A 27,438-nucleotide genomic window follows, 5' to 3' on the forward strand; every position below is an offset into this window, starting at 1 on the left:
TGTATGATTATGATATCTTGAATTTTACCTTCTGCCAACAATACATTTTAAAATCAATTGCACATATACAGACAGCTGGTGAGCATTCTGATGCTTGTCCCCCTTAGTTTTCATTTATTTATGACAAGAATAGAACAACATTCATTAAAAGCAGCATTTAGATCTGAAACTAGGATATTATATGCATGAAGATTACTCCAAAATACAGATTAAGGCAGACAGAAGCAACTTGAAGGCATCCTGCATGTATATCCTATAACACTCAAACCAAATTCATGCATAAAATTAATATTATCACAAACTAATACCATATATGGACATGACTAGGTACTTTTTTGAATTGACTCACCTATGTTGAATATTTTATCTGGTAATGCAATGTGTTAACTTGGCAGTAATCTTTCCTTGATGGCTAAACAGTTGTGGAAGACTTTCTGAGCATTTAAAATTTGCATTAAGAATGTTTGCACTTGCATACTAGATACAAAGAAGTAAAACTCTTGCACAAATAAATTACTGCAGATTATCTTAAAGTAGGTATATACATTTCTGCTGGCGGAAATTGTGCTACTGTTGGCCGAAGGAGGAGAAGAGGCAGAAGGCATAGCCGAAGGCAGGAAGGGAAGAGAAAGGCTAGGACTGTGGTAGTGAGGGTCGGAATGTTGGCAGTATGACTGGTATAGGGAGAGAGCTAGCTGATATGATGGACAGAAGGAAGGTTGGTATATTGTGTGTGCAAGAGATCGGATGGAAGGGGAGTAAGGCTAGGTGTATCGGAGGTGGGTTCAAATTGTTTTATCATGGTGTGGATGGGAGGAGAAATGGCATAGGAGTTATTCTGAAGGAACAGTATGCTAAGAGTGTTTTGGAGGTGAAAAGAATGTCGGATAGAGTGATGTTTATGAAGCTAGAAATTGATGGTGTAATGATGAATGTTGTTAGTGCATATGCTCCACAAGTTGGGTGTGCAATGGATGAGAAAGAAACATTTTGGAGTGAGTTGGATGAATTGGTGATGACTGTACCCAAGGGTGAGAGAGTGGTGATTGGAGCAGTTTTCAATGGGCATGTTGGTGAAGGGAACAGAGGGGATGAGGAAGTGATGGGTAGGTATGGTGTTAAACAAAGGAATGCAGAAGGTCAGATGGTAGTGGTTTTTGTGAAAAGTATGGACATGGCTGTGGTGAATATGTATTTTAACAAGAGGGAGGAGCATCGGGTGACATACAAGAGTGGAGGAAGATGCACACAGGTGGATTATATCTTATCTAGGAGGGCCAGTCTGAAGGAGATTGGAGACTGTAAAGTGGTGACCAGAGAAAGTGTAGTTAGGCAGCATAGGATGGTGGTTTGTAGGATGACGTTGGTGATTAAGAAGAGGAGGAGGAGTGTGAGGGCAGCACCAAGGATCAAATGGTGGAAATTGAATAAGGGTAATTGTGAGGTGGAATTCAGGGATGAGTTAAGACAGGCACTGGGTGGCAGTGAAGAGTTACCAAATACCTTGGTAACTACAGCAGAGCTAGTAAGGGAGACAGCTAGAAAGGTGCTTGGTATCACATCGGGACAGAGGAAGGATGACAAGGAAACATGGTGGTGGAATGAGGAAGTACAGGAGAGCATACAGGCAAAGAGGTTGGCAAAGAAGAAGTGGGATTGTCAGACAGATGAAGAAAGTAGACAGGAGTATAAGGAGATGAGGTGCATGGAAAAGAGAGAGGTGGCGAAGGCTAAGGATAAGGCATATGAAGAGTTGTATGAAAGGTTGGACACTAAGGAGGGAGAAAAGGACCAGTACCGATTGGCTAGACAGAGGGACTGAGCTAGGAAAGATGTGCGGCAGGTAAAGGTGATAAAGGATAATGTGGGAAACATACTCACAAGTGAGAAGAAGGTGTTGAGAAGATGGAAAGAGCACCTTGAGGGGTTGATGGATGAAGAGAATGAGAGGGAGAGAAGGTTGGATGATGTAGGGATAGTGAATCATGAAATACAATGAATTAGCAAGGAGGAAGTAAGGATAGCTATGAAGAGAATGAAGAATGGAAAGGCTGTTGGCCCAGATGACATATCTGTGGAAGCATGGAAGTGTTTAGGCGAAATGGCAGTGGAGTTTTTAACCAGATTGTTTAATGAAATCTTAGAAAGTGAGAGGATGCCTGAGGAATGGAGAAAAAGTGTTTTGGTACCGATTTTTAAGAATAAGGGTGATGTGCAGAGCTGTAGTAACTACAGAGGGATTAAACTGATCAGTCACAGCATGAAGTTATGGGAAAGAGTAGTGGAAGCTAGGTTAAGAAGGGACGTGATGATTAGTGATCAGCAGTATGGTTTCATGTCAGGAAAGAGCACTACAGATGCGATGTTTGCTCTGAGAGTGTTGATGGAGAAGTACAGAGAATGTCAGAAGGAGTTGCATTGTGTTTTTGTAGACTTGGAGAAAGCATATGACAGGGAGCCTAGAGAGGAATTGTGGTATTATATGAGGATGTCAGGAGTGTCAGTGAAGTATGTAAGAGTAGTACAGGATGTGTACGAGGGTAGTGTGACAGCAGTGAGGTCTGCGGTGGGAGTGACGGATGCGTTTAAGGTGGAGGTGGGGTTACATCAAGGATCAGCTCTGAGTCCTTTCTTATTTGCAATGGTGATGGACAGGTTGACAGACGAGATCAGACAGGAGTCCCCGTGGACTATGATGTTTGCAGATGACATTGTGATCTGTAGTGAGAGTAGGGAACAGGTGGAGGAGACCCTGGAGAGATGGAGATATGCTCTAGAGAGCAGAGGAATGAAGGTCAGCAGGACTAAGACAGAATATATGTGTGTGAATGAGAGGAAGGCTAGAGGAATGGTGAGGATGCAAGGAGTAGAGGTGGCAAAGGTGGATGAGTTTAAATACTTGGGGTCAATATATCAGAGTAATGGTGAGTGTGAAAGAGAGGTGAAGAAGAGAGTACAGGCAGGATGGAGTGGGTGGAAAAGAGTGTCAGGAGTGATTTGTGACAGGCAAGTACCTGTAAGAGTGAAAGGGAAGGTCTACAAGAGGGTAGTGAGACCAACTATGTTATATGGATTGGAGACATTGGCATTGACAAAAAGGCAGGAGTTTGAGCTGGATGTCGCAGAGTTAAAGATGTTAAGATTTGCACTGGGTGTGATGAGATTGGACAGGATTAGGAATAAGTATGTTAGAGGGTCAGCCCAGGTTGGAAGGTTTGAAGACAAAGCCAGAGAGGCAAGATTACGTTGGTTTGGACATGTGCTGAGGAGGGTTGCTGACTATATTGGGAAAAAGATGCTAAGGATGAAGCTACCAGGTAACAGGAAAAGCGGAAGGCCTAAAATAAGGTTTATGGATGTGGTAAGGGAGGACATGCAAGTGGTTGGTGTGACAGAGCAAGATGCAGAGGACAGGAAGAAATGGAAATAGGTGATCCACTGTGGCGACCCCTAACGAGAACAGCCGAAAGAAGATGATGAGGTATGTACATTTCTTAAGATGTGCAGTGCAGCATAAGCTTTCCAGCATTTTCTATTTTGTATCATACTCTGTTTTGTTGACCTGTCTCTTTATGATGCACAGGGGAATACACACACACACAACACATACCCACATGCAAACTAGCATATGTATACACTCAGAAAAAATCTATTATTCTTATTATTATTATATTTAAATTTCCCTGTACTTGTTGAGCTGTAAAGTGGATGAGTTAATCTTGTCAATTTCTATTCCAATCATTTGTTCTTTTCACAGTAACCCACAGTATATGTTGTTTATATTTGTGTACTATCAATGATTCAAAGTGTTTAGATTGCTCTTTTTTTCTGTTGTACAACCATAGAGTTATGTAAGATGTGCCTGTGTGTGGGGGTCAGGGGGTGGACCTCATAGTTTGCTTAGCCTGGATGAAGTTCTAACGAGTTTATTCTAGATAAACTGAAAGAGACTCATATTTCCAATCATCAGCAGTTAACTTGCCTTGAAAAACTTCAGTATAACTGAGGGCTTTACCAAGACTGCAGATTTCTGAAGGCTAAATCAAACTTTATAGATCACAGCAGGGTATATTGCTTCTACTTTGAGTGAACTCACTGAGGATTTGAATACCCAAACTGAGTTAGTGGAAAAACTCCTGAAAAACCCTTTAAAGTATTTTTTTCATGGAACAAAGCCCCATGCACCCACATTCTCTGAACTAATTCATACCAACTGCCTAGTTGCTCCAACTTGAAAAATGGGGAAATTCATGCAAAAAAGGAATAATTTCCAACACAACTCGCCGACACTGATTTCCTGTGGAGTATCTCCTCTTGTTGACAGGTTAACCTCAAGCAACTGAAGCTCAAGCATTCAGTCTTCATCCACCAGTAGGTTACCCACCTAAACTATCTAAACATTTAGGCATACTAGCTGTTTGGAGGTTAACGGTTGCTGGCATGATTAAAAAGTTGCAAACTGAGTTACAGAAACTTTAAAACTGTAAACAACTTTTTCATCCTTGAGTTTAAGTTGAATTTTGTAATCTACCATAGTCTTTAACTTATTTTTCATCAAGTGTTTATTTCTGTGATGCTGATTCCATTAAAGTTGGTTGTGTATCCTTTCTCATTAAAAATGTTTTTCTTAGAGAAAATATTTATGCTTCTGGCACGATTGCAAGATTAGGGCAGTAAAAGCTCATATGGTATATGTCCATTTTTCATAAGCTTTGAAGATACTTTATTAAGAGACTATATGTAATACCTCTCTTTCAAAAAGTTGAGTACTAGTCCTACATAACCTGCTCTGGCAATTCAACAGCCTAAAATTCTTTTTGTGAACATTGTTGGTTTCAACCCCATTTCTATGCTACCCAACTTGACTAAGACTTTAGAGACGCATACCTACCAAAAGGCACATGATTATGTGAACAATATGGCATCTTTGACAGGTATTAGACTGCCCACTCCATTAAGGAGAGTGTTATATCAGCAGTTTGGATTGTGAAGATGACATTTTGATAGTCATTGTTAAAACACTACTCACAGGTTCCCTGTTCAGTAACCTTCTGTGGTATTGCAGATGGTGACAATGTGTTAACTTCCATAGTAAAATTAAGCACTGAAGAAGTAATTCATTTTTTTATTTCTTCTCAGTGAGATCATCCCAGTTTAAGTACATTACTTTTCTCATGACCAGTCAGTTTTTAATTTGCATTAGCACAAGGCTCGCTCTCAGAGTACATTTTTCTTCGGATTTCTTAACTATGTAAGGTATCCCTCTCTGTCTCTATCTCTTTCTCTGCCTCCACCTGTCTGTCTGTCTCTCTCTGTGAAGCTACTTTTTTTTTTTATAAACTAATGGTGTAGTTATGACTTTTGCTTCTCATCTATCTCCATTTCTATCCATAGGCCACTAAAAGTTCTTGTTCCTCTTAATAACACTATTGAAAATGTCACTTCATCCAAATACCTTGGGGTTGGTTGGACCCCCTCCTAAATTTCCAACTCCACCTGCACTACACACACAAAAAAATAATCTTTCACCTGTTCTGTGCCAATAGGATCTCCATTTTCTATCCAGACCTGATAGAAATGCCAAAGGTAAATTTATCTTACTGTCTCAGCTAGAATATTATCTCTGGCTAATTGCTTCACCTTCTAAAAGAAATATATTTGCCGTTCAGTCCATTTCAAATGATTTTTCCAGATTTATCACTCTCTGCAAGAAAAAGAACAACACTACAAAACCATTGAAAAAGCTAACTGTTTACCTGTGAATGAATGAGCTGACTTTCTTCCTGCCTCTCAACTGTTTAAACTTAGCCAGAATGACACCTTCTTTCCACTAGGTTTCAGACTATTCAGAGATGCACCAATATACAAGCTTAGACATCTTAAGCATTTGTCCTGTCCCGCAACCCCCCCAAATTAACCTTCATCGTGCAGGCTATCCTTCCTCAGCCCTTCATCCCAGACTGTGAGAATCTCTCCCTTTTTTTTCCCTAAAGATCTTTCCTCCTACCCCATTTTCCATTTACAAATAAAAGCACATTTCAAGAATCTAGGAAAATAGAACTGTTATCTCTCTTGCTGTATAACTTAACCTCTTCATTCCCTTCTTCTCCCTAGTTACCCTGCAGGGACTCTGTTTTTGATTGTGATTCTTTAAGTGTGTCAACTCTGATGCCACTTTATATTTAATGCATGTACGTAATATGTTTTTAAAGTCACTGTGTATAATGTCATTTATCTATTGCATTTATATCCTCAAGCCAACTATGACATTCACTTTGTATATAGCATTTGTAAATATTGCATTTTGTCATTTACTCTGTATATAATGTCATACATCTACTGTGTTTCCCTGGGCTGAAGCTAAAATGAGTCAACTGGGATGCATGCTCTACCTTTCTATAGATTGGGAGTTCTACATAGCCTCAAATCTACAGGCATAGAAATTCCTGGATTTTGTAAATACAAACACCCTTGACCAAATAATGAATACACATACAAGTGGATCTAACATACTGGATCTCATGCTCACAAATATTGGAGAATGCTACCCACCCCCACACACACACATATACACACACACACACACACATACACACACACACACACACACACACACACACACACACACACACACACACACACACACACACACACACTGTTTCATCCTCCCTGGCAAGATCTGACCAAATCAACTCTGTAATTTCATTAAAAATAAATAACAATTAGGAAGTATTCCAAGACAAACTACCTGTTACTAAGTGACTGTTTGTCACATTTAAATGCCCCCTCCAAACCACTAGAACATACTGACCTATGCTAAATCACTCTCAGAAACTCTGAGCAACCATATCAATGGCTGCATATAGGCTGTTTGCACTGTAACTTGCACTGGGCAGAGTGTAAGCCTTTTGACAGAATCAAATTATGTCCTCACATTTCAAACAAATGTTCATATCTCTGGAACTATAGTGGTTATGAAAGAAGTATAAACGTCAAACCCTTCAGTACAAACTATTTTTATAGTGGTAGTATTCTTTAGGTTCTAGGTCTTAAACTGAATTTTATAAGTCACAGAAAACACAGTGGGCTGGATTTATGAAAGTTTGCACAGAGTTGTATAGTAGAGTAAGACATCAGGCAGCCAATATGTCTGACGAGCGATCCAGCAACAGCCGGCAGGGGCGTGCATGAGAGCTTCTAAAGTTACTCTTGCATGGACAGCGTCAGGGTATGCAAATTACCTCATTTGCTGCTGAAAGATATGCAAATGAGGTATATTTGCAATCCAGGAAACACTAACCTGTCCGTGGAAGAGTAGTGTTATTTGCAGAAATGTACTCTGTTGGTAACTGAGTATTGTTCTGCAAATTGCTAAACGGAGATATGACAGCTCCAAATAAAGGATACATCCAGTTGAGGAAGCATGCCAATGGCCAAATATAAGGCCAGTGGCATTTTTAAATGTTTAAAATTATTAAAATCTAATTTCTTTTTCACTGATCTCCGATGTTTAAGCATAGTGCAGCTCCGCGCAAACGTGCGGCGCTTAAAAAAACAATAACATAATTTCAAAATAGCCAAAAATAGACATTTTCACTAAAAAGCTTATCCTGCCATGTAGGTGAATGGCAGGCTGAAGACAACATGGCCACTGAATCCTGGTTGCTAAGGGGGGGGGGGAGCTCAGTGTGAGAGATGTAACCAAGCATTAGTAGGCAATCCTATGCAAATGAGGATAACGATAGTGAATCCCAATTTTCCCCAGCATGTGAGCCATGTCCCAAGAGTGTAAGTGTAGGAGTAGGTGAGTAGTAGAGTAGAAGATAGGTGACATCATGAGTGGGTATGTCAGAAAGGCTGTATGCTTATTGGAGCACAGTGTCCTGTGTTTGCCGTGAGTTGCTCAGGATTGCAAGAGGCATGTCTACAGTTGTCCTTTTTGAAAACCAGAAACCAAAGGTGTACGCTGTGAAAATATCTGAAATTTCTTGCAAATGGGCACACAGCGTGTGTGCGCATGTGCGCCTGTGTGCACGTGTTTGCGCTTGTTTGCGTGGTGCTGCCCCGGGTGGAAACAGAAAGGGAAAAGGAAGGAAAAGAAGTAGTAGGAAGTTAACCAAGGAGAACTAACAGAGCTGCCAGGTGAAATATATCAGACTCAGCCAATTACACAATCAGCAGACTAGCCCAGCCCAGCACTTTAAACTCTGCAAACAGCATTCTTTCCTGTTTTTTTTTCCCAAGAACTCTGCAACACTGCAGTATACAAAGAGGGAAAGCTTAAAAACTTTAAAGTCAGACAAAATTTTAGGGGCTGCTCTTGCTATCACAAACCAACATGTGCAAGGTGCTGAGGGTGGTGATATTGTGAATGCTGCTGAGCAACCCACCGTGAGGAGAAGGAGAAGCGTGTACAGACCCAGGGTAACCTACCAGGGGCTACAATAGCTGGAGATAGTGGAGTGCTATAGGGTGGACAGAGACATCCTGCAGAAAATTGTTGAGCTGTGTCGGCCACGCCTCACACACAGAACCAACAGAGGGGAACCCATCCCAGTGGCTACCAAGGTATGTGTTGGCCTAAGAATACTAGCTACAGGTACCTTCCAGAGACCAACTGGTGATATGATGGGGATTTCCCAGGCATCAGCATCCAGGGTACTGCACCAGTTCCTGGATGCCATGTCAGCACATGTCGGTGAGCATGTATATTTCCCCAATTCCCGTGAGGCATTGACCAGCAATATGCATCTTTTCCACCAAATAGCAGAATACCCTGAGGTAGTGGGTGCAATAAACTGCACGCACATACACATCAAAGCACCACCCAGTGAGCGGGATAGGGTCTACATCAACCGCAAGGGCTTCCCCTCCATCAACTGCCAGGTCGTGTGCGATGCCCAGGGCATAATAATGAATGTGTGTGCTGGCTGCCCTCAAAGCTATCATGATTCCCACATCTGGCATCTGACGCAGCTATACCAGAGATTTTCCAATGGGGACATCCCTGACGGTCACCTAGTGGGGGATGCTGGATGTGCACTGGAGCCATGGCTGATGACACCCATCAGAAATGCACACACACCGGAACAAGAACTCCATAATGAGGCACACACACAAACAAGAAACATTATTGAGCATGTATTTGGGATGCTCAAGTCAGAGTTCCAGTGCCTGGACACATCTGGTGGAGCCTTGCAGTACTCACCAACTACATGTACCCAAATTGTCATGGTATGTGCCATGTTACACAATATGATCCTGCGAAAACAGCTGCAGCAGGAACAGCATGGGGCAGGGCCAAACAGCCCCCCACCATTGCCAAGGCCTGCACAGGCACAGTGTGACTCAGAGGAGGAACAACCTGAGCCTGCCCTAGTAGGCAGAAGGAGGCATGCCCAGTATGCCCTGGCCTTGGCAAAGAGGCAGCGCATAGCACATACACTGACTCAGTAGGAACCCTGGAAATGACACCTCTCTCTGACTCGCACATATAGTAAAAGGGATGCCTAACTTGACACTACCTGTTTTCAAACATGTATAGGGAGTGTACTATGTGCATCCGACATAGGCAGCCCTGCAGCACCACCTGTGCCATGAGTGCCCTATTTTAAGCAATATAAAGCACTGCTAAGCACATTTTACCAGTATTGAGCATATTTAAATACAACTGCGTGTAGCTGCACACTGCGCTAACCAGCACAAAGTCAGGCAACATTGAGCAATATTGGGCAATGTTGGGCAAAGTCGGGCAAGGTCAGGCAAAGTTGAGGAAAGTCGGGTAAACACGCTCACACCTGCTTTACTGTTCCTTAAGCAGTCTGGTCTGCCCAGCAGAAAAATAAAAAGCAGTGACAGGGCTCGAACTCAGGATACTGTGCACTATAGTCACAGTACTGAACCACTAAGCCATGACAGTTTTTCACTGGCACAGCCACAACATAACCCACTCACACATATGAGTTAAGGGGGGGGTCACATACCTAACAGTCACAGCCAGCAGGACAAATGTAGACAAACGCAAAAACAAACAAATGCTGTATCATGCCCTCTGAAGAGGCATATGAGTAACCCCCCCAGGCCTATGCAGCGAGATAACAGCAGGCCAGGCAGTGTGATGTGGGTTGGGTAGGCTATGAAGTTACAAACTAATATGCGTGTAATTGGAAGCTAAGGTGTGTAGTGCAGTGGTATGCCTCAAGCCAGTACAATAGGCAACAGTACAGACTGAAATGGAGTACCTGACATAGCAGTGCAGGCCTAGCAAATGTGTATAAGTGTCAGGTGAACCCTTCATCCTATGTACACCCACAATAACAATCAGGTGTGCCCCCTTGGGTAGAAATGTATAAATAATAGCTGTCCCCACTGTATGTAGAATGACTCATGGAAGCCCTGCAGGCACACTGTGCTTCCTGTCAATGTACAACACAAAGGTGAGCCCTGAAGTAAAAAACAACTTGATTTTCACACACATATAGTATATATGCTCATACTGGGCATGCTCACACACTTAAACAAATTTAGCAAATTTCAGTCAGCAACATACTGAAAGGTCATACTGGGCATGCTCACACACTTAGGCCATGTCTGAGTACAGCAGTGGACCACACATATCTGGCAGTTGCAGTTCTTACTCCAGACACTTGTCACTATTCACCAATCCTGCCTTGTGCACACACTGATATGAAAACAGACCCATATAATATATTGGACACCTGTCATAATCAAACTATGTACTCCAAGTACTTAAGTTGTTCAAAGAAAGTGAAAAAACAAAGAAGATCAATAATACTCCAATCAGTATCATCAAGAAACAATGAGCGCTTCTAACATTATCCAAGCCATGGTCAAAGAGTCCATAGAGAACCATGAAGCTTTCTTTCGCTATGTCATAAATATTAATGTAAACTCATATATGTTCTGAGTCAGTGCAAACTGTAAATGAATACATGTGCATGTACATGACTGACATTACCAGACAGGCTCATACATATTTACCCCCTTCTCACTGACAAAAGGGCCCATTATCATACCTGGAGATTGTGAAAACCCAGAAATCACATACAGAATGGTTAAACAGCTCTTTCCAAACCTAAAAACACGGCGTGTATGGGATAACATGGTTTCCCTGGCTGTGTCATATGTGAACTCCAAAACAAACAGACCCTGCACCCGAACAGTCTGTTGAGACTGACCATCTGTACAGGATATGAAACTGTTGAATGAGTTACAGCAATGTTTGGCACACTCCAAGAGTGTTGGTGCACAACAGACCATGGGTACTATTGTCTTATATGCCTAATAAGCCTGATGTGCAAGGCCATGGAGTCCATCATTATGGAACTCATAAACAGAGCTATTGAAAGCCTACAAACACCCAACCCTACCCATTTTGGTTTGGTCAGGGGCAGATCATGGTTCCTAAACCTGCTAGACAGTTTTCAAGCCAGTCACCCAGGACATGCATCAATGAAATGAGCTACACATGGCCTACATAGACCTTGAAAAGCTCTTTTCCAACATCCCACGCACATGTTGTATCCACAAAATCAACAAACTGTGCATAAACACGTATGTCATCTGATGGATTGCCAACTGGGGCACAGATAGATCCCACAAGGTAAGAACTGTGGTCTCCTGTTCAAGCTGGTAACAACTGCTGTCCCCCATGGCTCAGTCCTGGGACCCCTCCAGTCTGGTGTATACTTTTCAGAAATATAGTCAAACACGAGGGCTATGTTTAGCAAGGTTTGTGGATGACTGCAAAAAGGTTGTCATAATCGATGTTTGGGACAACAGAGAAATCCAGAAAAAGGGTCTCAGTCAGACCGATGTGGTGTCAAATTTATGGGCTCGAGCTACAGTCATACAAATACCACATAGGTGCCAACACCCTAAATATGGAGGTAATAATAAGGGATCTATGGACACATGTGGATAGTCATCACTACTTCCAGAAACACATTCACAAAGTGGTTAGAAAATTATGCTATATGTTCCCACAAACTGCCAAGGTCTTTGCATGTAGGTCAAAGGAGGTTCCCTCTACTCATCAGACCCATCATAGAGTACCACAACACACTTGCGATGAATCTGACTAGGCCTTCAGCAGCTGGAAAGACTACTGACGTACCTCAACAATAAAAGATGCAACTCCGTGTAAACAGACCTCAGTACTTTAATGAACAAAATAGTTAAAACACAAAACAACGATCTAGCGCTTTCATCTGCCGAATGCAGACTTCTTCAGAATAATCAATATGTGGTGCCAATGATTTTTATACTGTTTGAAACAATTAATCAATCAACTAATTAACCCGGTTCATATAAAATTTTTAAAGCTGTATACATTAATTTCTATTGTGTGTTCCGTTTGTTAAATATGCTTTTAACAATCCAGCACAGTTTCCCTTGGATAAATATTACTGTTGGGAATCAAAATCATTAAAGTGCATTAGTACCTCAACAATAGCATTACTGGCCTCAAACAGTTGCCCCATGCAACAAGACTGAATTTAACTCAATCTGTACTCTGTTGCATACTGTCTACTCAAGTGATCTCTGCCCAACCGACAGGTCCATGTCCAATGCAGAACGGCTGTACATGTGCTATCTAAAGTAACCCCAAGCTCACTGTACTACATGCTCTAGGGATATCATCATCACAACAATAAATAGAACATGTTGGAGGGATACATTAAAAACTCACAGACTTCCCTTTCTTTGGAACAGGCTCCCTCTCAACCTACATTAAGCTGAGTCCCTCACTGACACTCTTCCAGAGGAGCCTTGATGAGTGTATGTGAAACTGAACTGTCACACCATGGATCACTTCATCAGCTCTACTACACAGAGGCCTAGGGAACTAACTCCATGGGTGATGATAGATGCACACTCTGGCCATACTAATATATGCCTTCAGGCAGATAGCCTATTACCTCCCTATGTATATATATATATATATATATATATATATATATATATATATAAAAAAACACAGTATAATAAGCCAAAGATGGATGGGCAGAGATGTGTGTAAGAGGGTGATCATGACAGGGAGCCATCCAGGACTGTCCCACCCAGCACACATCCCAATGGCACAAAAGACATGAGGTGCACATCTCACCAAGTGTACATAACAGCCACCAGTATCTGTAAGCATTACAGTGTATGTGGTCCACGTGCCTGCTGTACAACATGACGGTATAATGAAGTGCATATCTACTATCTGTAGACATGTGCCTGTCACATAGTCTACTACATACCTATGAACCTATCTTCAATAAGGCATATGTTAGCCTAGGCAAGTTGTGCAGCTTTCACCACCCCATTGGGTAGTCTCCCAAGCCCTCATTCTAATAGTTAGTACCCTAAGCCCCTTTCTAGTGGGGCTGCTGATGTGATGCCTGGCGTGAATTGTCTGTTTCCCATCCACTCATCAAGGTTCCTATTGAAGAGTGTCAGCAAGGGGCTCTGTCTGATGTACATTGGGAATCTGTTCCACAGTAAGGCAAGTGTCTAGGATTGTACTCTATCCCACCAGCATGTTGTATTCATTGTTGTGATAGGTTCATATCCCTGGAGTGTGTAGGGTGACTCAATTTTGTTATCTGTAAATGGAGCATGCTCAGCAGTTATGTGTTGGACATAGCTCTGTATGTTAGGCAGAGTGTGACTCTGTGTAGGCGGTACTCAACGAAGAACATATTTAGTTTTACCAGTTGTGTTGCATAACACAACTATTTGAGGCCAGTAATCCTCTTGGTGAGGTACCTCTGTGGTCTCTACAGCTGCTGGATATGCGTTGTCGAGTACATCCAAAATGGTGCATTGTACTCAATGATGGGTCTGATGACTTAAGAGTAGAGGGCCACCACTACCTCTTCGGATCCTGATGCAAACCCGTTGTTGATTAGGTGGGCCACATAGGATTTCCCAATCACTTTGGCAGCATGGTTGTCAAAGGAAAGATGACTATCTACTTGTGTCCCCAGATCTCTTATTACCTTGTCAGTTTTAAGGGGGTAACACCTATGTGGTAGTTTGTGTGTACTTTGTTTTCTCCAAAGGGGATCACTATGCATTCCTCCACATTGAGCTTGAGGCTATGATTCTGACACCACACATCTGTCTCATAAAGTCCCTTCTGGAGAATATTTGTGTCATCCAGGGAATCTATTATGGCAAACACTTTACAGTTCCCAGCAAACTTAGTCAACCACAACCCTCCTGTGTTGGCATGTACATTTGAGAAGTCTATACCAAACAGGAGGGACCCCAGGACTGAACCCTGGGGGCCACCAGTTGTTACCAGTGTAGAGTCTGACATGTAGTCAGCAACTCTTAGTTTGTGGAATATATCTGTGAGCCAGTTTGCAATCCATCTTGTGATGTATGGATTCATGCCCAGGTTGGTGAGTTCATCTATGATACCTGACTGGGGAATGGTGTCAAAGGCTGTAATGAGGTATAGGTAGGCTGTGTTGAGCTCATTTCAATAATCTATAGCCTGGGTAACGGTCTCAAAGAAATACACCCAGTTCAGGAGGTGTGATCTGCATATGATGAAGCCAAACTGGGTGTGCTCAACTGTGTGAAGGTCCACAATCTCTTTATTGTTGACTTCCGTTATGAATGGCTCCATTGCCTAAAAGAGCAGACTCGTCAGGCTCATAGAGCATGAATGTCAAGGGGTTTTTGTGGTCCCACCCCTATGGAGTGTGAAGAATGTTGCTATGCAACATTCTATGGGTACATATCCTGTACAGAGCATGTATAGAGAGGTGTAGGTATCCTTGATGAATATGGATACATCCTCACCCTATGTGCTATGATCCAGGTCCTGATGCTGGAAGGTATGGAATTAGTAGTATCCTGGTAGTGCTGGTGTGCTCTTTGGAGCCTTGAACTAGATTTCTGTTACTGCACAGATATCAGTATTTTCCATACTGAGATGTGCCTTGAGTGTGTGCATCTGGAGGCTGAGACATCTGGCAATGAGTAGCATTTAGCTAACTTTGTGGTTATTTGTGTTGGTTATGGGGTTTGGTTTGTCCTGAGTGACTGGTGTTCCACACCTGAAGTCAACGGCTCATTGGTCCCATCTGACCATAAGCTAATTACCCTAAATATCCACATTCTGGACCCCCCCCCCCCATTAAGGAAACCATGTTAAAAAATGTCTCCAAAGCCAACTTCATGCTTCTTAAGACAGAAGTGCTGAACTTCAGGACACCTATGCAGATGGACAATACTGTTAAGACTACTGAATCCTTCACAATTGCACTTTATAAGCACTTACATGAGTGTATGCATCATGCTAGCCCAAACAGAACCAATATGCTATCCTCCAAGAAAAGGAAGCCAATCTGGTGGTCCCCTGCCATAAACAAACTGCACAACATAAGGAAGAAACTGTTACAAAAGATGGTAAAATCCCATGAGTGGAGGAGCTCCCTGGTCAGCCTCAGGAAGAAGCTGCAATCCCTGATAAAATCCTCCAAAGCTAGTTACGAAAACAAAGTTGACACTGATTCTAAAGACAACCACAAAGCATTCTATAGCTATGTCAAGAATCTCAATGGCAACACTCAGATCTGCTCTGAGTTACAGCACAATGGCACTAAATATATAGACCCAACTGATATTGCCAACAGCCTGTCAGATAGGATCAGTGCTAACTTTACCCCCCTCTCACCCATGAAAGAGCACATCTCTATACCGGAAGAATGCAAAGTTGCTGTCTTCATGGCTGCACAGGTAAAAACCACTCTCCAAAGCCAGGGCGACCAGATTACATCCCAGGCTGCGTTCTACATGAACCACAGAACAAACTGGCACCACATCTACATACCATGTTCAATCATAGCCTCACCTCAGGCTTTGTGCCTGCTGAATGGCGCACAGCAACGGTTATCCCACTACACAAGGGGGGAGCCACCACGGACTCCGGGAACTAGTGCCCCATTAGCCTTATGAGCCTGGTCTGCGAGGCCATGGAACGTATCATCATGGAACTTATAAACAAAGACATTGGTAATCTCCAAACTCTGGACCACAACCATTTTGGGTTTGTAAAAGGCAGATCATGTCTCCTAACCCTGATAGACTTCTTTGAAGCAGTCACCAAAGCATCAATAGTTGTTTGGAGGTAAAAACAAAAGCACAAGCAATAAAAACATGTATGAGGATATTTACTGATATTATGGAGGGCAATGAACCACTACAACTTGCAAGGGTAAGGTGGTTCACACAGCCTATCTAGATCTTGCCACAGCTTTTGACACCATCCCCCACTCTGGAATTATGGATAAACCCACTAAACTAGGTATAAATCCCTATGTCACAAGATGGATTGTCATCTGGCTGACTGACACAACACACACACTGTGAAAGTAGCAGACTCCAAGTCCGACTTTGGACCAATGACAAGTGGAGTACCACAGAGTTCAGTCCTGGGTCCTGTCCTGTTTGGTATCTACTTCCCTGAAGTACAGGTTAATGGAAGGTCTCTGGCTAATGAAGTTCCCAGATGACTGCAAACTAGGAGCCATAATCGAGACTACTAACGATGTGGACATTCTACAAAAGGGCCTCTCTGAGACAGATGCCTTGTGTCAAAGCCATGGCCTCAAGCTCAATGCCAAAAAGTGCATTGTCATCCGCTTTGGTAAAAGCACTGTACCCATGAACTACAACATAGGTGGTAGTATACTTAACACCGAAAGTGTGATAAGATACCTTGGGACACAGGTGGACAGTAGACTCTCCTTTGATAATCACATTGCCGCAGTAGTCAGGAAATCCTTCTATGGGGCACACCTCATCACAAAAGGTGTCTCATGCAGAATAAAAGAGGTCATTGTTCCCCTCTACTCATCACTCATTAGATCCATTATAGAGTACAATGCCCCTTTTGCTATGTACCTCACAAGATATCTACAACAACTGGAAAGCCTGCAGAAATACCTCATGAAGAGGATTAGCAGCCTCAAATACATGCCATACACAGACCATCTCAAAACACTACAGCTTTACTCTGTCACATATCGCATACTCAGAAGTGATCTCTGCCTGACATACAAAGCTATGTCAAACACAGAGCTGTTGGACATGCTCCACTTAAAGAAATCCCCATCCTTCTGAGCGTCGGCCCCAAAACCCAGACTGAAATACTATAGGAGGGGGTGTATCCATTTTCATAAAGGATACCCACAACTTCAGGTTAGTGGCACAGCACGAGGCCTTGGAGACCATGCAAGTGCAATTAACATTGGGCAAAGCTGCTTATCAGATCATAGCCTGCTATAGATTACATACCTTGTCTCAGGACCCTCACTCAGTATTCCTGAGAACACTGGGAAATATAAAGGTCCTACCAAACACCATGATATGAGGAGATTTCAACTACACAAACATTGACTGGGAGAATTACTCGAGTACAAAGTCCTTTGCCCAATGCTTCCTAGAGTTTATAAACTCAAATGGCCTGGAACAGCTGGTCACCATACCCACTAGAGGTGACAACATACTGGACCTGATCATCACCAACATGGGGGATCAGTGTTCCACACCAGAGATAAACCCCTCGCTGGTAATATCAGATCATGAAGTAATCACACTGGACATCCTCATCCCGACCCCCCCCCCCCAGTCAACAAAACCACTGTGAAAAACTTTTCAAAAGCAAACTTCACACTTCTGAAGACTGAAGTGGAAAGTTTCAAAGCCCCCTTGCTACAGGATAATGCTATCCAATCTGCAGAATCCTTTACAAGTGCATTCTATGAACATCTACAGGGATGCATGGATCGAGCCATCCCAATTAAAACCAAGACTCATTCCTCCAAAAAGAAGAAACTAATCTGGTGGTCCTTGCCCATAAATAAGCTATACAACAGAAGGAAGAAACAAACACATGATAGAGCAAAATTCCAAAAAGCAAAGGCATCATTGATCATTATTAGCAAGAAACTATGATCTCTCATAAAATAATCCAAGTCCAGTTTCTAAAGAAAAATTGGCAAGGAATCTAAAGATAACCACAAAGCCTTCTTTAGCTATATCAAACATTTAGGTGGCAACTCTCAGATAAGCTTTCAGCTACTGCAAAATGGCAAAAAATACACTGAACCAACTGACATTGCCAACATTCTGGTGGACAAGTTCAGTGCAAACTTCACCCCCCCCCTCACCTCCAAAAGGGCCCGTTTCCATCCCAGAAGAATGCAGAGCCCCAGACTTCATGTACATGCAGGTAAAAACAGCCCTCTCCAAAGCTAAGAACACAGCATCAATGGGACTGGATGGTGTCCCAGGCTGTGTCTTACATGAGCTCCAAAAGGAACTAAACCCTCACCTACATTCACTGCTCAGACTCAACCTTACCACAGGCTATGTACCCAAAGAATGGTGTACAGCAACAGTCATCCCACTCCACAAATGTGGTGCCACAACAGAACCTGGGAACTATCGCCCTATAAGCCTGACCAGCCTGGTCTGCAAAGCTATGGAGTGAATTATCATGGAACTCATAAACAGAGACATTGGGAACCTCCAGATACTGGACCCTACCCAATATGGCTTTGTTAAAGGCAGATCCTGCCTCCTAAACCTAGTTGACTTCATTGAAACAGTTACCAAAGCCATAGATGAAGGGAAGGTAGTCCACACAGCCTACCTGGACCTCACTAAGGCCTTTGACACCATTCCCCACTCTGGCATCATAGACAAGCTTACCAGCTTGAACATTAACTCCTATGTCATGAGATGGGTGGCCAACTGGCTCACAGATAGAACACACATGGTCAGAGTTGCAGGTGCCATGTCCGACTCTAAACCAGTCACAAGTGGCATCCCACAGGTCCTGGGACCCCTCCTGTTCAGTATATACGTCTCTGAGGTACAGGCAAGCATGGGAGGACTATGGCTGACCAAGTTCCCAGATAACTGTAAACTGGGGGCCATAATCGACTCTCTGGCTGACACAGACATCCTCCAGAAAGGTCTTACAGAGACAGACACCTGGTGTCAAAACCATGGCCTCAAGCTGAATGGCAAAAATGCATAGTCATCCCCTTTGGAAAAAACAAAGTGCCCACAAATTACCACATAGGTGGTAATCTACTAGGTATGGAAAATGTAATTAGGGACCTGGGGACCCAGGTAGATAGTAACCTCTCCTTTGATAATCACATTGGCAAAGTGGTTAGTTATTCCTTCTGTGTAGCCCACTTAATCATAAAAGGGTTCACCTCTAGATTAAGAGAGGTAATTGTGCCCCTCTAATCATCACTCATATGGCCCATAATAGAGTACAATGCCCCATTTGGTATGTACCTTAATTGGCACATGCAACAGCTGGTAAGACCACAGAAGTACTTCACCAAGAGGATCATGGGCCTCAAAGAGATGTCCTATAAAGCTCGACTAAAGAAACTCCAGCTCTACTCGGTTGCTTACTGCCTGCTCAAATGTGATATATGCCTGACGTATAAGGCCATGTCCAACCCGGAATTAATGGACATGCTCCATCTCAAGAAAACAAATCTCTTAGAGCCACACGCTCCGGTGAATTAAACCTCAGCAAAGCAATAAACATGACGTGCTGGAGGGATAGATTCCTGTCCCAGAGACTTCCCTCACTCTGGAATAGAATCCCAGTTGATGTTATTCAGAGCCCCTTGCAGACTCTCTTCAAGAGCAATCTTGACGAGTGGATGGGAAATTGTAAATTTACCCCTGGGATCACTTCAGTGATCCTGCTAGACAGAGGCCCTGGAAACTAATTTAAAAGGGAGGCGAAAGCCAACACATTCTGGCTAGGCTTATAAATGCCCTTGGGCAGATAGCCTAGTACCTACCTATGAACCTACACACTCTAGGGACCTAAATCTTGTCACCACAATAAACAGAACATGCCGGAGGGATAGATTCCTGTCCCACAGACTTCACATACTCCAGAATAAACTACCTATCTATATCAAACAAAGCTCCTCATTAGCACTCTTCAAGGAAAATCCTGATTATTGGATGGGAAATAGGAAATTCACCCTGGGGATCACTTCTGTCTCTCTGCATGACAGTGGCACAGGAAAATAAATTTCTTGGGTGGCAAAGGCCAGGGTACCTTTTTGGCTGGCCTTGTCTAGGCCCCAGGGCTGATAGACTAGTACCTACCTATGAACCTTTAAGCCTTGCCAAAAAAAGGTAATATGCAGACGGCACGAGCCTTAGCCAGTATTCAGAAGCATAGGGGTGACAGGTGCAAACCATCTGTAGTGAAGCAACAAGGCTTGTCTATCATGTCATCACAGGCAGACAGAGACTGGATCCCCTTTGAATGACACCAGAAGCTCAGCCAATTGCTGAAGTTTATCATCTTTCTGTTATATTGCAGTATCATGTAGGTGAAGGTAAGATGCTACTCAAGGTTTGACCCTGTGTGTGCCAGCATGTGGTGCATCAACCCATATATGATATGGTCATGGCCTATGCGTACAATACACTCACAATACACCTAGTATGATAAGCCTGCTGAGGTTAGCAAATGTGAAAAAAAACCTTTGTGCAAACTGTCAGCAAGTAATGTCTGTATTGCACCCTGTAACTCCATATTGCTTGCTGAAGTGTAAAGACGTACTTAGTTTGGATTAAGAAAACCACACTTGCCAACTGTGTGTGTCTCCCTGGGGAGAAGCAACCTTTTTGGAGACTACTCAGACACCTTAAAAGTGGTATACTCATCTTTGTCAAGTCTGATGATGTCACCATCCTACAAATATACCTGTGGAAAATTGGAAGTCCAGTAATGTGTATAGTGTGTTGTGTAAATGCATACTGCTGTAGTGTCATAATGTAGTTAGGTAGGGGTTTGAATCCTGCACTTGCCAACTGTGTGTATGTGTGGCTTCCTGGGAAGGAGCAACTTTTTTGGAGACTACTCAAACACCTTAAAAGTGGTATACTTATTGCTGTCAAGTCCGATGATGTCACCATCCTACAAATACACCTGTGGAAAGGTGCAATCCCAGTAATGTGTATAGCATGTCGTGTAAATGTGTACTGCTGTAGTATCATAATGTAGTTAGGTAAGGGTTTGAATCCTGCCTTTGCCAACTGTGTGTGTGTGTGTATGTGTGTCTTCCTGGGGAAGAGCAACCTTTTTGGAGACTTCTCAGACGCCTTAAAAGTAGTATACTCATCTTTGTCAAGTCCGATGATGTCACCATCCTACAAATATATCTGTGGAAAGGTAAAATCCCAGTAATGTGTATAGCGTGTCGTTTAAATGAGTACTTCTTTAGTATCGTAATGTAGTTAAGTAGGGGTTTGAATCCTGTATTTGCCAACTATGTGTGTCTCCCTGAGGAGGAGCAACCTTTTTGGGAGACTACTCAAACCCCTTAAAAGTGGTATACTCATCTTAGTCAAGTCTGATGATGTCACCAGCCTACAAATATACCTGTGGAAAGGGGAAATTACAGTAATGTGTATAGCGTGTTGTATAAATGCGTGCTGCTGTAGTCTCATAATGTAGTTAAGAAAGAATTTGAATCTCGCACTTGCTGACTGCATGTGTCTGTGCTCCAGGTGTGTGACACCGTTGGCCAATGTGGAGTGGGTTTTGATTTTTATAGTGTATGACATATCACAATGACAACTGTATGTGCATTACACATGTAAGGTAGCTGTGAGGCAAATCCATATACATACATGTGACCTCAAGTATTTCATAGATGGGTACTCTGCTTTCTCCATGAACGCAAGTGTTATCTTTGCCAGAGCATGCTGGTGCTTTCCAGACCTTAGGTCACTTCTGTATGCTTGTGACAATCTTAGCCTCTGCAGTGATCCCTGAGCTATGGCTTCCGTTTCACATCCACTCATCACGGTTTCTACTGAAGAGTGTGAGTGAGGGTTTATGCTTGAGGTATATTTGAAACCTGTTCCAAAGCAAGCAAAGTCTGGCAAAGATGACTAATCATTATAGGTGTGCATCTCTGTGGATCTGCATGCAAATCCTTTATTGCTTATGTGCTCCACAGAGGGATTTCCAAAACCCTTTGGTAATGTGATTATCAAAGGAGAGATGACTTAACACATGGCTCTATGTATACATTAGTACCTGTTCCACATTTTGGGGGCTACTACCTATGTGGTACTCTGGGGATACTTTGTTTTCTAAAAGTGGATAACTATGCTTTCTTAGGCTTATAGCTTTACAGCATGAGTTTGACACCAGGTATCTATCTGTATGATACCCTTTTGGAGGATGTGTGTGTCATCTGGAGAATAAAGTATAGCCCACAGTATGCATTTTCATCAAACGTGGGCAGACATATCCCTACTGTGTTTGTTTGTATCTAAGAAAGCTGTATGCCAAACAGGAGTGGTCCCAGGACTGAATGCAGGTGAATACCACTTGTTACTGGCATAGAATAGTACATGGAGGCTACAAATGTTACTGTGTGTCCTATATCTGTGCGTCAGTTGTCAAGCCATCATCTAACAATTGTTTATGGTCAGTTTGTTGAGGTTATGCCTAATACCAGTATGTGGGATGAGTATGATTTTCTGGTGAGCTATAGCTTGGCTGTGTTGACCTCCCCTCCCTCACCTATAGCCTTGTTGACTGGCTTGAAGTCTACTAGGTGTAGGAACCATGATCTGGCCTTTAGAGAACCTAAGTGGGTATGGTGCAGTGTTTGCAGGTTCATATTGTCTCTGTTAATGAGTTCCATAATGCTATGCTCCATAGCCTTCCAGATAACATTGGTCTGGCTTATAGGGTGAGAGTTTCCAGGACCTGTTGTAGTTCTACCCTTAATCAATTTATGTTAACATTTGCACTGGGTGTGACAAGGGTGGACAGGTTTAAGAATAAGTATATTAGAGGGTCAGGACAGGTTTGAAGGTTAGTAGACCATGCCAGATAGGCAGGATTAAGTTGGCTTGTACATGTGCTGAGGAGGGATGCAGAGTATATTGTGAAATTAATCCTAAGGATGAAGCCACCAGATAACAGGAAAAGAGGAATGCCTAAGATTAGGTTTATGGCTATGGTGAGAGAGGACATGCAGGTGGATGGTGTGACAGTGCAAGATGCAGAGGGCAGGAAGACATGGAAACAGATGATGTACTGTGGTGACTCCTAATGGGAGCATCCAAAAGGAGAAGAAGATGTTGTAGCTCAACCCTTGTGGACTGTGAACACCATTACTGTACGTCATTCCACATGTATGTAACCTGTATAGAGGCTCCATCTGGACAGAGTGTTTAGGTGAGTGGTGACTTCATATGTCAGCTTCTGTATGACACAGCCAGGGACACTGTCCAGTACCATTGCCACTGTGGTGTGGACCTTGTTAAAGAGATGTTTTAACTAGAGTGTCTGTGAATCATCAGGTATTACGTTCTGCAGGTCTGGAAATGTGGCCCTTGTATAGCGACAGGGTGGTGAAATCCACATTCAAACTGTCTGACAAGGAATTGGTAATGCCAGTCAGATAAGTGTACTTTGTGACCCTATCTGAGATTTCCCCTGTAGATTATGAACAACAGTAAAGAAAGCTTTAGTGCTGTATTTGGAATCGTTGCCATTTTGTATTTTGAAGCTTGCCTTGTATGTTTATTGAGGGATTGAATTTTCCAAATGATACTGAACAGAGAGGTTATCCCTTCTTGGTATGTAACTCTTTTTTGGTATAACATCACACCTTCTATTATATATTTAGTTTATGGCAGGGGTCCATGAGACTAATGCACTTTTACTGTATAAGTGAGAATTTCTTGTGTTTGTGATAGCACAGTCCATGCAACCCTGTAGGTGAACAGTGTGTATTAATACAGGATTATGCAGCTGGGACACTGTTAACCTTAGTAATGCAAACCAATGAGAGATAGGAACAACAGCATCACAGACAGCACAGTGTCAACCTGTGTCATACACACACATGTGTACTCAAGTTCCAAAACGTGTGTAGTACAATGCATACTGGCCACCAACAGAAACTATGGAGTGTTAACACTGGCCAATACAGGGCATGTCACCCTGCCCATGTGTCCAATATGCACATACATGCTGACAGTGCACCTCCACCATGTTCACAAATGTACACCTGCAAATCTGTGCTGCACACACCCCACACTTACTGTCCACTGTATAACACATGCTGACACAACTACACACATCAGCCAAGTGGCACATGGGCAAACAAAACACAATTGGAATAAACACTGGTGGAAACAATACAACATTGCTAATTACAGCTTTAATGCATCATGCCTGCTCAGCTACACCTTCAAGGATATCATTACACTTTACTGCTGACAACATGCTAAACATTCAACCATTGCTATACTTTATCAAAGTCACCCTGTGCATCAGCACCATGTTAGCCTGTTCCTGCATCAATGTTACAGATGACAGGAGGTGGCACAGGTTTCATCATATGCACAGGGTGTGTTGTTGGTTTGCCAGAGGCCTACACTGAGCCATACAATCGACATGTGTGTGTGAGTGTGTGTGTGAGGGCCATGAGTACTGTTATGCACCAATGTTGATGTAATGTGTGCGGGTATGTGTTTGCCCTAGGTTTCTGGTTTATGTGTGTGTGTCTGCATGCACACAGTTCCACCATGTGGCTGCCATATGTGGGGATTTGTGGGACAGCTACAGACTGTACCTGGAAGGCTTTACAGATCACTGTCTCTGGCCATGGATACAGAACCTGTGCCTGGCAGGGGTGCTACAGACAGTATCAGGTAGTAATCCAGACTGGGTACTATCCTCAGAGGATGACATATGTCCACTGGATCCAGGTCCTTGCTGGGACTGGCCAGAGCCACGTGCACGTGGTCTTCTAGGACAGTCTATGGACAGCCCCCCCAACATTGCTGGGGCTGGTACTGGCACTACGGGAGCGGCTGTGACTTGCTGGATGTCCACGGTGACCTCCAGCTGTTGATGTTGCTGGCATACATCCACATCGATGTCTCAACCATCCCGCACTGTCCTGACACATGGACATGACATTGTGTAGGACATCCAATGTCTCTCCAATGTCACTCCCCAACGTCTATCAATGACCTCAGTGTAATTATGTATGGCACCTGCTAGGTCACGGATACTGTAATTTACAGAGGTGTTATGAGCCCTCTGTGCCGTTAGTCCCTGTCTGGTGTACTGCTCCATTCATGCCTGTGCCTCCATGACAGCCTGGAACATGCCTGTGGTTGAAAGAGTTGTGGCATGTCTGCCAGGGGCATGATGACCAGCAGTGCTCTGATGAGAACCTCTGGGCATCTGCCTATGTGGTACCATTCCAGACATCTGGCTATGGCTGCTGTGTCCTGATACATGTGCCATAGATACCACACTGTCCTTGCCAGTGCCAACCATACACTGTCCCTCAGCTAAGGGCAACGGTGATGATGGATATACAGGCAGTATGACTGTGTGCATGGATGGGGTGGAGACTTGTGTACTGTCAATTGGTGGCCCAACAACAGACCCTGACAAACCTGCCTGTGCTTCAACACACCTATCCTCATGATCACTGTCTGTCTCAGTGACATCAGGTTCCCTGCTGTACTGAACCAGCCCCACCTCAGCACCTGTGAGATGAAAACAGGAAACACACTTTAAGACCTGAACATGATGTCAGACCACATGCACACATGCGCACATGCACACATGCACACATGTACATCCACACATGCACACATGAACTCATGCACATGCACACATACACACACACACACACACATGCACACACAAATGCACACATGCACGTGCACACATGTACATGCACACATGCACATGCACACATGCACATATGCACCCATGCCCACATACACATGCATACATGCACACATGCAGATGCACACATGGACATGCACACATGCACACGTGCACACATGCACACATGCACATGCACACATGCACATGCACACGTGCACCCATGCACACATGCACATGCACACGCACACACATATGCATGCATGCACACGTGCACACGTGCACACATGCACACGTGCACACATGCACACACACAAATACACTCCTCCCTAAAGCAGGCACACACACACACACACACACACACACACACACACACACACACACACACACACACACACACACACAAAACACCAGCAATCCCAGAACATACACAATAGCAGGTGATGGTGGGGTACAGTATCACAAGCAAAACAGTCATATCACACATGTCAGCATGCAGGACATGTGTTGCTCAACAGCATGCAGTGCAAGTGTAGACAGTCCTTGTTACTAACACTATACATGGCTTTGATGCATGTGTTTTGTTATTAGGTGATTGGCCTCCCCCTGGAATGCAATGCATACATGGACACAACATTGCTGTGCAAGTATTCAAAACTCTGTAATGTACTGTGCACCATAACTCACAGGTCTACATACCATGGCTGGATGTGTATCTGTGTGTCAGATAGTTATCCAATGCTGATTACAGCCTCCATGTCTTTAGCAAATAATTGTGGACACAGTTTTAGCACATGCATGATGAGTATTCACACAACATTATCAGTGGTGCATGTATAATTGATGGAATACCATTCGTCCACATACCCAATGTACAGTAGTTATGGTTAGTGTAGATCATATTGTGGACATGCCAGTGTCATCCATGACATGGCATGCTAAAACACAACTGCATATTTAAACATCACACATACTCAATGTGTGTCATATGACCTAGCCCACTCAATAGCATCACAAGACATATATGTGTCAGTTGTGCAAATGGTGATTGGTATGCATATTGTTTAGAGGTGCATATGTTTGCACACACACAACATTGAGGTGTATAGCAATGAAAGCTATGTATAGTACTGTGGTTACAATAACTGGATGGCGTATAGTACCATAGGCCATCATCGAAGCATCATGTGGTCACTCAAGGCTACAAATGTTTCCCAAACCAGCAATAATCATGCTGTACCGGAACTGTATTACCTTGGCTACATTCACCATTTCACAACCAGTTGTTACATGGGTTTGCAAGGAGGCCACTAAGGAGCATTCCCTGACATGAATGTGTAGTGTGTTGCAGAGTGTTTAAATGCCCCATGATAGGCCTCTACCCCTCAGGTATATTATGTGTAATGTGTGGATGAGATTTTGGATACTGGACTGTGTCTTTACAGAGGTTTTGTGAATCCTTTATGTGTAGCATGTTAAAATGCTCTGTGTATGACATAGTTGTGTATGTTATGTGCATGTTGAGTATCAACTTTGCCTATATAATGGTCACTACAGTGTAGCCACATTTGTTTGAGATGATCTGGGTATTGCATGTGTTTGAGGCAGCTAATCACATTAGTGGGATGTGCATGGTCTTTCATCAAACTTGCATAGCATGCATTACGGGTAGGTGTGTTACATGTCTATATGGC

General features: G+C 43.2%; 1 protein-coding gene across 1 annotated transcript in view; it reads left to right on the forward strand.

Moving 5' to 3' along the window:
* Positions 1 to 27,438, forward strand: part of TECRL (trans-2,3-enoyl-CoA reductase like) — a 1,073,904-nt gene that overhangs the window by 159,863 nt on the left and 886,603 nt on the right. The window lies entirely within an intron of this gene.

Source organism: Protopterus annectens, chromosome 2.part0, assembly GCF_019279795.1.
Source record: "Protopterus annectens isolate FY-2018-M chromosome 2.part0, PAN1.0, whole genome shotgun sequence".
NCBI classification, from domain to species: Eukaryota; Metazoa; Chordata; order Ceratodontiformes; family Protopteridae; genus Protopterus; species Protopterus annectens.